Below are 12,419 nucleotides of genomic sequence, written 5' to 3' on the forward strand. Positions count from 1 at the left end.
CTCGGGAACAGTCAAATGGAAGAGCTGTGTAGGGCTAGGTATGGAGAGAGCGGGCAGAGAGCTTCCATACCTTCTCTGGGCTTGTCATCCTTCTAGTACTTTGATGTGTTCACCAACCTGGAAACTCCTGGAACTCCTTCTTGGGGGAGGGTTTATGGGAGTTTCCTTACATAGGCACAGTTGATCAAATCATTGGCCATTGGGTGATGGAACTCGGTTTCCAGCCCTTCTCCCCTCCACGGAAGCTAGGGGGTGGAGCTAAAAGTTGTAGCCCTCCTCTTTGCCAGGCTTGTTTCTCTGGAGACCAGCATCCCATCCTGAAATTATGTGTGTGTAGTGCCTGTGGGAGAGGCCCTCTCCTCTGTCCCCTCGTTAGCACAATCTCTGGTTTGGTTGAAAGGGGCTTGTTATGAATAACGAAAGACTCTTCTATCACTGGGGAGGGGGGCGGGTACTGGAAGGGTCATAGGAGGTCTGTGCCAGGTACTTGGGACAAGTACCAGATACATTTTTTATTACAACACAGACACTATAGCAAAACTACCTTGCACACAGTAGACTCAGAGCTTTGGATCTGTAAGCTTTCTAGGAGGGCTAATCTATACTTACCTGGAAAGAAGAATGGGTACCGGTGTCATTTTGGTAACGGATGGTTGATTTTGTGTTGTGAAAAAGATTCATATGCTGTATCTCCCAGGACCAAACGGGTACCTTCACTGTGATGCTAAATTGCCCGTATCTTAGTTTTCTTTATCCTAACCTACTCATGAGTGAAATTCATATAGGATTGGGTCTAGAAGAGTTGTTTATGGCTGCTGGGAATCCTTATTGGCATTGTAGGAAGATGAGGGAAGACATTAATGTTTGACAAAAATATTAAGAAACTAATATTTGCCTTGTGGCTAATAACATTCCTCTAAGTAAACTCTTCAAGGAGAAGTCTGATATGACTGTTTTGCTAGCTCCTCAACCTGGGCGCCGCTAAGTTACCTGTCAGCTGAAACACAGAATGCCTTGGCCTGCGGCCTGGGGCCACTCGCTGCAGCTCAGGTCAGTGGCCTTGAGCCAAGAGCAGGCTTGTGTTTCCTTCATTGGGTTGCTCGCGCGCTCTTTCCTTCAGTTCGTGGCACGTATGAAAAAGGTTTGAAGCACTGATTGAAACAATACTGACGGCATCATCAGACAATATGGTTAGTGTCCTTATTTCATTTATGGGTGGCGGGAAGTTAAAATGGTATCGTTAGGATCTTGTGGGGTTGACCAAGCAGGAAAAATAAATGCGGCCTAAGACCGGCGGGCACTTTGGTTCCTTGTTAGAGTTCGAGCGAGCCGTTCTGAGAATATCTGCTGTGCGATGCGTTGCCTCTGCCTGGACAGTGAGGTGGGCTGGAGGCCACTTGTGTGGGCTCTGGGACGTTGATGAAAACCGGAGCAAGCCTTGTGGCTTTTCTTGACCCAGTTTTCACAAGTTTGTGTAGTAGGTGCCCTGTCCCACCAGAAGGATGCTACCAAAAAGTAGGAGTTCGTTATGTGGATGATTTTTCAGAAATCCTAATATCTCGCTACTGGTGCGTGGTAACATAGTAACTTGAGACTTTGGGGAGCTGATGAGGAACTTAAGTAGAGTGTGGAGGGGTCTGACTGGGAGGCAGAAGTTGCCACATGGCCTACCCATCGGAGAAGAAAGGCTCACTGACCATTCTGAATGGCAAGTTTTGTTGGATTTGATCAACACAGCATCTGTGTCTCACTTGTCTCTGTGGGACCCCTTGTTGATGTGTTGGAAGATTTAAGGCTTAACATAAATGCCCTGTGGATTTGGGTGAGTTTTAGGCATGACGTGGATTTAAAGTGTCTGAGCACCTGGACAGGGTGCTGAGTACCTAGAGTAACTAGAAGAATTTGATGGTTTTTTTTTTCTTTTTTTATTCTATGCGTACTCTGTCTTTGTGCATTACCTGTTCCTAGTCTGTGTTTATTTTCTAATTGGGGTATCTGCTCTCAAATCCGTCAGGAAGTCCCTTATGTCTATGTACTGACCTGCTGTGCTGTAAACCTCCCCCCTTCCTGGCCAGAACTCTCAGCGCCCTAAGAGCAGTAATGCTGTGTGAATGGGATTAGTGTAGGCGCCTAGCAGGTTAGACCTTTCTTGTTAAGAATTGTGATGGGTGATGGTATAAAAGAGAGCTCCGAACCAGCTGGGGACAAATGACAAGCTCAGCATTATTACACATTCTTCCCCTTCTCCCCTAAACTGGGGGTGGAGGCGTGCTGGCAGGGATGGCTGCCACCTCTTGGGTGTCCACTTGGAACCTTCTCAAGGTGGGTGTGTAACTGGAATTTCTACCCTTAGATTCCCATGGAGGCTGTGCTTCCCAAATCTGTGGAGTGTGACTTTTGGGGCGAGGGGGCTGTGTTGAATAAGCTTTTCCTGTTTTTGGGGGGGATTAAAATATTATTGAACTTAGCTGGTACATACACCTTAAAAAAATCTCAAAAGATATCATGTGTGAAATATTACAAGATTTTAGGGGTATGGAAATGTTCAAGTTGGATTAGCAGATATATATATGAAAGTGCCTAGATTTGTGTTTTTAAGGACATTTTACTTGTTCTCTAGGCCTCAGTAAATTTGGGTTTAGAGAACAGATTGGTCTCTTTTAGAAAGCTCGGGTGTGAGTAGCAAGGAGATTATAATTGAAACAGAAACAACAAATACTTAGTGTAGAAAAACGGAAATACAGCAAAGTAGAAAAAAATGACCCATAATTCTAGCACCTGGAAGTAATCACCAGTCGTACTTTTGGAGAAAGACCTGTGTGTGTATTATAAATTTATCATATGCACATATGCTTTACTGAAATAATTTATTAGACACATTACTTATTGCTTGTTTAAAAAAAAAACTCTTACTATTACTAACATTTACTAATGTCAGTAGTCTTTTATGGTGTGGTTTTTTTTTTTGTTTTTGTTTTTGTTTCTGGGTTTTTGTTTTTTTTTTTGGTGGTAGTGGTGTAGTATTCCTGTTACGGATGTGTCGTAATTTTTCTATCTAGTCTAGCATAAATATCACGATGCTGAATACTTTGCATAATCTTTAACTTCCTAGAGAATGAATTCTTAGGAATAGACTTACTACATTAATCATCAAGGACATTTGGAGATGTTTGCAAGATCTTGCCCTCTAGAAAGTGGACCAGTTTATATTCACGGCAGTAATTGGTTCATTTATTTGTCTCTGTTCATCTGTCTACTGAACAGATGTTAAGGATCTGTGCATCAGGTGCAGTTCTAGGCAGGGAGGCAGGTGAGAAATAGAATTTCTGTGCTCCTGGAGCTTAAGGTGTCGTGGGGATGGTATACGTCACATAACCACAGACCGATGTGAAAGTACAGCTGTGGAAAATTCTGAGAAGACTGCCCACTTCTTCATACTCCTATTAACGTTAATATTGGGATTCCTGGAACGCCTGGGTGGCTCAGTCGGTTAAGTGTCCGACTTCGGCTCAGGTCACAATCTCACAGTTCGTGGGTTTGAGCCCCATGTCAGGCTCTGTGCTGACAGCTCAGAGCCTGGAGCCTGCTTCGGATTCTGTCTCCCTCTCTCTCCCCCCGCTCCCAGTCATACGCTGTCTCTCTGTTTCTCAAAAATAAATAAACATTAAAAAAATTAACATAGGGATTCCTTTTATTTACATGTGGTATTAGAGGCAAAAATTGAATTTTAGTTCTGTGGATAGCTAGAAGAATTTGATGGTTTTTTGGATTCTGTGTGTATTCTCCCTTTTGTTAATTACCTGTTCATATTCTTTGTTTATTTTCTGACTGGGATATTTGCTCTCAAATCCATCAGTCAGTCCCTTATATCTACCCCAACCCTCCCAGCCCCCACAGTGGGTCATTTCAGCTGGGGCTATGTAGTTTAGACAAAAGTACCAAGGTACAAAGTTGTTTTCTTTATCTCCTTAATGAACCTGTGGACCTCACAGCAGCACTCGGGACCATGGGAATCCAGAGCAAGTTCTGCTGGACAGTCTGTTGACTCTACCTGCATGAGTATCTGAAGTCCTGTTTATTTCAATAAAGCCTTGACATTTGTGCTGCATTGGTCATCCTGAATGAGCTGTCTCTCTGGTATTTTTAAAGAGTTTGGACTAATCAGGACTTGGTCAGTTTAGCCTGAGGAATTGTATTTGTTTGTTGGAAGGAGACATCCGGCTCAGAGTCTGATCAAAGCAGGTGTTGTTGGCTTAAATGCTAGCTCAAAGGTGTGGCTGCACGTAGAAACTCATAATGGTGACATTGTGCATAATTGAGGCAAAATTACTGGTGACCATAGAGGGGCTCATGTCATCAATGTCAGAGTTAATGGTTAGTGGGATCAAGGGACGAAGAATCATCACGAGTCTCTCTAATGTTCGGTTTGGAAGGATGTTAGGGCAGGTTGTCTGTTTCATTCCAGGAAACTTGATGAACTCCCCATTTTACTGTGATAGAAAATGAGCTAAAAACATTTTTTTTTTTTAATAGTTGGTTGATCAGCTTTGGGAGCATGTTGGGGGCTTTTCAGCCTTTACACTCTCCCTGAAGACTTTTGTTAACCAAATAAGGTCTCATAGTGAAATGTAGTCTACAGAAACTAAAACGCTTCTTTTGCCTTTGCCTGGAGTCCATCGAATCTGCTAGAAATTGTTATGCCATTGTGTCAGAGCAGTACCCCTCTAGGCACCGATAGAGAAATAGCAGAGTTCTCGATATTACAGGTTTAAAAAAAAAAATCTGTCTACCCCAGGAGAGGTCCGTGAATCATGTGCCAGAGGTTGGCAAGGTAGAGAGTGAATCGTTTCGGTTCGTTCTTTGGCAACAGAGCCTCTGAGGCCCGAGCTTGTCAGATGAGGAAGATGCTTAATGTTGAGGAAGCACTGGTGTTAGTGGTCTCCCACCCACCCTGGTTCAGGACCTTGCCACTGTAAACCTGCACACAGCGGATAATACAAGGTGGGAAACAATGAGTGATGGTTGGCTGACCCTGAGCTACACAGTAACTCCTTTCCTCCTGCCAGCCCCCCTCTGAGGAAGGTAATATCAACCCCATTTGGCAGGAATGGGCCTGTGGCAGAGAGATGACATCACCTGCCTGAGAGTGCATAGCCAGTAAGTGGAAGAGCTGAACTCCAAGACTAGGTAGACGGGCTTTACCACTGGTTTTCCCAGTTTCTGGTTGAGCACCACTGGGATGCTGGCTGTGGGTAAGAACAGGGACTTTTATTGGCACAGTAGTTAAAAGGAATCTACAGAGCCAGTTGCATTTCTTTCTTGTTGCTCATATGTTTTTTTGGTTTAAAAGGTATCAGACAAGGGGTGCCTGGGTGGCTCAGTCATTTAAGCGTCCGACTTCGGCTTGGGTCATGACCTCACAGTTCAGGAGCTTGAGCCCCGCGTCGGGCTGTGTGCTGACAGCTCGGAGCCTGGAGCCTGCTTCGGATTCTGTGTCTCCCTCTCGCTGCCCCTCCCCTGCTCATGCTCTTTCTCTCTCTGTCAAAAATAAATAAACATTAAAGAAAAAAAATTTAAAAGGTATCAATTTTTCCCAGTTTTTTCTTTTTTAGAGAATTTAATAATTTAATCAACTTTTCAATTGGGTTTCAGTACTTCTGACTAATCTCACAGTTAGTTGCCATTTTTTCATCGTTACTCTTTACCAGCCATTGTATTTTTAAGGTATATGAATCCTCCCCGCAGCATCACCAGAGCAGTGAAAACAGTAAGGGACTGTTTTTGTCTTGATTTTACAGATGTGTAAATTGCTTGACCGCAGAAATAGCCCCGTGTCATCTTTATCAGTATCTCAGTGATAATCATTTAGCGTCTCGCAGAAGTAATTTTCTCCCCTAGTCTGCCTTTTAGCCCCCTCCCACCACATTCCTTTTTAATTTTGCTAAGGTGAGAAACAAAGCAGTCTTTGTGGGTAGGTCAGCCAGCTGCCTTATCGGTCTTTTTGTCTATGCTACCTGGCACAATAGCTTGTGTATAACCGTGATATTTCTGCACCTATGGCCGTGTGAATGACTACGTTGGACTTCCCCCAAACCCACCTTCCACACAAAAGTGTTGAACTGTGCCAGAAGGGCCTGTTGGCATATATTTGTTTATCTCTTCTACCCAGAACAAGCCACCTTCCAAACCGCTTAGCTGTATGGATGAATAACCGTGTGTTGTGATATCGATGGGAGTTCAGAGTTCTAAGTGAGATTTTGTAAATTTTTGGAACTCGTTCACTCTTACGTACCCAGGGCTGGAGGAGGAGAGGCGCGGTACGGTATTAGCCGACAGTGACTCATTCAGTGCTCAGATTGCTGGAGATTGCAAGACTGGGACATAACGGACAGTTCCGAGCCTAACATCCTTCGTGTCCTGCCCTTCTCTTGAGCTTATCAAAGAAGTTAGGGCCCTCATCGCTGCAGTAATTTAGGTAGAAAAGGAAACGAGAGTAAGTCCTTGTTTACCATTTTATTTTCTTGTTTCTGAAATTACTCGAATATAAAGTTGTGTAGTTGGAACTGTGCGTTCCTCATTTTATAGCCAGTGATTACAGATAATTGAACGAGTTGCTCCGGATACTCCGTTTGGAAATGAGGTATGAAGAGTCAGAGCCAAGGGAGAAATGAGAATTTCAGGTGGTCCTCACCCCTCCATCCCCTGGCGGGATGTTCTGGGTACTTGTAGGTCAATCGCTCATGTTTTTGAAGGTGTTCTGTGAGTGATTTGTACACCGTAGTTTCAGTTCTCGCTTTTTCCTCTGCTAGGTTCTGGGAAATCCCTAGTGGTGGCAGTGGGGGTTCTTAAGATCTTAAGAGAGACTGATTCTTACTGGTTTTTGTTTGTTTGTTTGTTTGTTTTTATTCCTACCTAGCTCCTTTGGCTTCTGAGTAGTGGCTTTAAAGAGTAACTGTGACGTTTTCGTGATTCTGTTTGGTAGTCGGGTGGTGGTCCTGCTGGTTTAACCTGAGCTCTGCTATGTGTCTGTATTCAGCTAGTACGTCTGTGGGTGGAGACTAAGCTCAGTGGGGATGACTGGGCCCTCTGGACCTTGTGCATGTGGATTTCCATCATCAAGGATGCTACTTGGGCCGCTTCACGTTTAGACTTGGTCACTTTCCAAGAGGGTGAAAGTGGACGCTGTGGGGCCTCCTAAGGCTTAACTTTGGAAGTCCTACAACAACCCTTTCTGCTGTGTTCTTGGGGTCCCAGCGAGTCTGAAATCCAGCCTGATTAGAGAGGCAGGGAATAGTCACATTCTAAAGAGGTGATTCACTGGTGGCTATTTTGATAACAATCTACCACATAACCTGAAGTGATGCATTAATATTACAGCAAAAAAGCTAACTTCTAGATGCATCGCTGGATCCTTCAGTGATCTTTGTTGCCACCAACAATGGGAAGTTTTGCTGTTACTATTTCAAATTTGGTGAAATCCCGTGTCGAAGGTACGTGGATTGACTGCAGTATTTTAGAGATGGTCTCCATTCTTACAGGTTGGGTGGGAAGATTCTGGTTCTCTGATTCTGAGTCAGAGGACCAGAATCTTGCTTTCCTATGATCGAATAAAAGAAAATAAGCCCACTAGGTTGTATGAGAGGTTAGTGCAATGTTGATAAAAAAAATTAATAATTTGAATTCAACAAATATTTGTTGCACTGTTATTTTGTCGTAGTTACCTATTACAGGTGATTTGTAGAATTCAAAGATAAATTAAGCTAGTTAAACATTTAGGACAAAATTGCTCACAATTTGATTATGGGAACAGGCTTGAGAAGGATGGGAGAGAGTGACAGGGTGGACCCCATGTAGACATAGTGTCTCTCTGAGGACAGGCTGGTTCTGACGTTTTGGAAATAGAAATAGTGCTTAGGAAATACTTTTTCCTCATCTGTGGGAGGTCGGGGAAGGATGTTTTGGTGACCTAGATTGCAAAGACTGGTCATCTTGCATAGTTGACTGGTAGACTCTTGGCTGCTCTCGGATAGAATTTTTGACCAAGGTTAAACTCAGCTATGGGCCAGCTTAGCCGATTGTGGAAAGTGATGTTAAGGGTTTGTATCGCTTGAGAAGTTGGTGGAGTACAATATTCAGGGATGGCTCCTTTGTCTTCTTGCTTAAGGCCAAGCAAAGTTGAAAGATATCTTCCTTCCACCTTCAAAATTCTGTGAGTTGCTCTGTGGTCAGAATACAAGCCAAACACATTCCTAGGCCTTACTGAGTATGGATATCAGTGGACAAATCCTTGTTCTTCAGAATCATAGCTCGGAATGTTCTTGAAGATCCCATCCTTGGGACCGTGTCTTTCATGAGAAGCGTGAGGAAGAAGTTGGATGTCGATGTGGAGAGGTTGTTTGAGGCAAGAGCTTTGAAACCAGACCTTCAAAGGGTGGTGCAGAGAGGTCGATCCCCGGTCCTTGGCGAGCCTGAGTGGGACATGAGGCTGTGAGCCACCTGGGTCGGCCTGTGGGCTGGCGGAGATTCTGGTCTTCCCGGTGTGCCAAGCAGGTGTCCTCATTTCCTGTATGAGCCGGCATGAGAAGAGTTGGGCAGTATTACCCTGAGGGGCAGAGCAGTGCCTTGGAAGTATGATGATGGGACGAGGGCGGACACTGTTGTCCTTAACAGTCAGGGTTCTTGGTTACAGATGGCAAGAATTTATTCTAGCCAATTTGACCCACATCGGGGTTGTCTGGGGCAATCTGTGTGAAATTTGTTCTCGGACTGATCTAATACACATTTGAGAGCATTTTCTGTTACCAGCCGCACTGAACTTAGTTTTTAGGTACACAAAGACCGTCTTCGCTCGCAGGAGACTCCTTCCCTATGAATACTTTAAGATGTTTGATCAATGGCTGTTTTCTCTTCTGCTGTAGATAAAGGGGAGGCTCTGTTTATCTCTGACTGGTTAGGGATGGGGATTATTTGGTGACAGTGTCCCCAAAGGGAGAATTATAATCACAAGTTTATAATCTTTTTTGATCAACTAGTTTAAAGCCTGCTGTACAAATAGCTTAATCTCTGTTAGCTTCTAAAAACCTCCACAGGCCATTTGTAGGAAAACTTCCTTCCTTGCTCCCTTTACTCCCTGTAGAAGTTGCAGGCTTTTGAAAAAAAAAAAAAAATCCCTGTTGCTCTAATGTCGTATTTGCGTGTAGTTTTGTCACTAAAAATAACTGGCATAGTGACGGGTTGCCTTTAGGATTTAGGTTTTTGGGGTGAGAAAGAGAAGATAAGGACCAGTCATAATAAAGGTTCTTACTTAGAGAAAGTGAATGGGGGGAAAAAAAGAAATGCTGGGGGAAACAATGTTCATGTCCACAGAGATAGCCTCTCTGAAGTCTCGTAAAAACTGCTCTGTTCCTTTCTGCCTCTCCCCACATCTCGTCTGTGACTGACTTTCTGGGACTGTCCTTCTCCTCCTCAAAACTGCCCTGTGAGTTCATCTCCAAATGGTCAGCCTTTGGAGAGTGGGAGCCCTGCAGGACCAGCCCATGCAACTCGATCTTCCCCTACACCCCCTGGCACCGGTTCTAGGCCCTGAGTCATCACCTCCGCTTAGAGAGGCTGTGAACTTTTATAGAATTATTTAGCGTATTTTGTTGGTGGACGATCAGAACATGTGCTTGGACAGTGTTCAAGACAGTTGCAGATGTGGCGAAGTATGGCGTGTGTTCAGACCTAACCTGTGTAAGTCACGTTGTGTGATGTTTGTGTGCTTGTTCATTTCTGCGGGAAATGGCCTTCAAGACCCCGGTTTATTTTTGCTCAAGTGTGAAAGCAGTGCTGAGGAAGGATGTGTGTGTGTGTGTGTGTGTGTGTGTGTGTGTGTGTGTGTAAATATTTACTTTCAAGAAAACAGTTTAAGTTTTAATTGTAGTAATATATTTTGTCTGCCTGCAAAGGTTAGCTGCTGTCCCCTCAAACTGAGCTTTGGAAGAAAAGACCAGTTTCGGTGTTTTCCTTGGGATGGTTTTAACAATGATTCTTTGTTCTGTTATTGTCCTGAATTTGATCTTAGTGTGTTTTCGGTTTTTCACCCTATAGGGTGGTTCCAGACACAACCACATGACACGTGGTGTTCAGCTTTTGATTTGGGGGGTTGGTAGGCATTGAGCTCATTCAGAACTTCAGTTCTTTTATTTTCTTAAAGTTTATTTACTTTGCGATCTGGGGAAGGGCAGAGAGTGAAGGAGAGAGAGAGAGAATCCCAAGCAGGCTCTGCACTGCCAGTGTGGATCCCGATGTGGGGCTTGAACTCACAAACGGTGAGATCATGACCTGAGCTTAACTGACTGAGCCACCCAGGTGCCCCCAGAGCTTAATTTAAATTCCAGAAACTTTGTTCTATAAAGTAACATTCATAGGTTCCAGGGATTGATTAGGACCTGGCGTCTTTTTGTTTGTTTTAAAATTCTTCTTTCAGTGTTTATTTTTGAGAGAGAGAGAGAGAGAGAGAGGTGGGGAGGGGCAGAGAGAGAGAGGGAGACACAGAATCAGGAACGGGCTCCAGGCTCTGAGCTGTCAGCACAAAGCCCGACGCGGGGTTCGAACCCATGAACCGCGAAATCGTGACCTGAGCTGAAGTCGGACGATTAACCGACTGAGTCCCCCAGGCATCCCATGGACCTGACATCTTTGAAGGCCTCCATTTTCACTACAGTCCACCTGTGGCCCCCAAATATTTACATCTTCTCCGTGTGCAGCCGATACTCGGTGCTCCGGCTTCCCCCAGAGCCTTAGGTCACAGCATCAGCTCGAATGCAGATCTTATCTAGACACCACCAGTTCATCAACCCCCAGTCTCATCAGAATCATCCAAATCAGGTATGGGTGAGGCAGAGTATGATCCGTTGTGACACAGGATTCCTCTCCATCCGCGAACCTAGAAGCAAGAAGACAGGTGACCTTGTCAGGCATTGGATTGCATTTCTAGAGATACCCATTCAAAATGGGAGGACACTGAAGGAAAAAAGGAAACGGCAGTCCCAAGCAGCTTCAAAATCCAGCAGAGCAAATTCCGTTAGGTTTCAAGGCCCGGGGATAGCCCTCTGCCTTTAGACAATTCCTAAAGACAGATTTCCAAGAGGTAAAAGAGCCTGTTCATTAGAGACTTTTTCTTGTATGTTGCTGAACATTTCATCAGAAACAATTCTATCAATTTACTTTTTTTTTTTTAATTTTTTTTTTCAACGTTTATTTATTTTTGGGACAGAGAGAGACAGAGCATGAACGGGGGAGGGGCAGAGAGAGAGGGAGACACAGAATCGGAAACAGGCTCCAGGCTCCGAGCTGTCAGCCCAGAGCCCGACGCGGGGCTCGAACTCACAGACCGCGAGATCGTGACTTGGCTGAAGTCGGACGCTTAACCGACTGCGCCACCCAGGTGCCCCTCAATTTACTTTTTTTTTTTTTACCAGCAATGTGTGATACTAGTGATTCTTTTACCTGGTCACGTTAACCCATTATCGTTGGGGGAAAAATAGGTGTATATATAAACGAGACCTAAGTTTTATCAGTTTCACATGAACAAAATTTTTAACTGTTTTTGGTGTTAGTGAGTGCCTTTCATAATTTGTTCTCAGTTTTGCTTTACTGAACAAAACTTTACTTTTTCATACCCTTGCCAATTTTTCTATTTTTCTTGACTTGTGTGATGTCTTTATGTCTATTTAGAGTTTCCTGTTTTGTATTGCAAGGATTTTCCCCAGATTTCCCTTAAAATTTTTTAAGTTTTTTTTTTTTTTGTAATATACGGAATTTGCTTTTTAATACAGCCAAACCTGCCGATTTTCATAGAGAACCTTTTGCAATTATAGAGAACCCCTTCTCTACTGGCTTTCAAATGAAACTGAATTTAAAATAAATGTTTGGCACCTGAATGGGCAAGTTACGTGGAAAATTCATGTTGTACCATGCTTACTTCTTCTTTTTTTTTTAATGTTTTATTTATTTTTGACAGAGAGAGAGAGAGAGAGAGAGAGAGAGACAGACAGACAGACAGACAGAGCATGAGTGCGGGAGGGTCAGAGAGAGAGGGAGACACAGAATCCGAAGCAGGCTTCGGGCTCTGAGCCATCAGCACAGAGCCCAATGCAGGGCTCGAACTCACAGACTGAGTTCATGACCTGAGCCGAAGTCGGACGCTCAACTGACTGAGCCACCTAGGCGCCCCCCATGCTTACTTCTGAACATGATGTGTCTGGGCTTCTTGGGAATTCACATTATCCTGTAGTAAAGCCCGTCTCCCAGAGCTGATCCAGGAGCCACGGCCAGGAGCTCTCTGCTCTTGTCCTGCAGTCCCGTCCGGCTAGTGTGGCACCCTGAAACCCTGGCATCAGAAACACCAGGCTGAGTAGATGGAGCCCCTTCATACA

General features: G+C 44.3%; 1 protein-coding gene across 2 annotated transcripts in view; it reads left to right on the top strand.

The window, feature by feature from the left end:
• MAP2K4 (mitogen-activated protein kinase kinase 4) overlaps nt 1–12,419 on the top strand; it is a 139,947-nt gene that overhangs the window by 25,044 nt on the left and 102,484 nt on the right. The window lies entirely within an intron of this gene.

Source organism: Felis catus, chromosome E1 (assembly GCF_018350175.1).
Source record: "Felis catus isolate Fca126 chromosome E1, F.catus_Fca126_mat1.0, whole genome shotgun sequence".
In the NCBI taxonomy this organism is placed as follows: Eukaryota; Metazoa; Chordata; class Mammalia; order Carnivora; family Felidae; genus Felis; species Felis catus.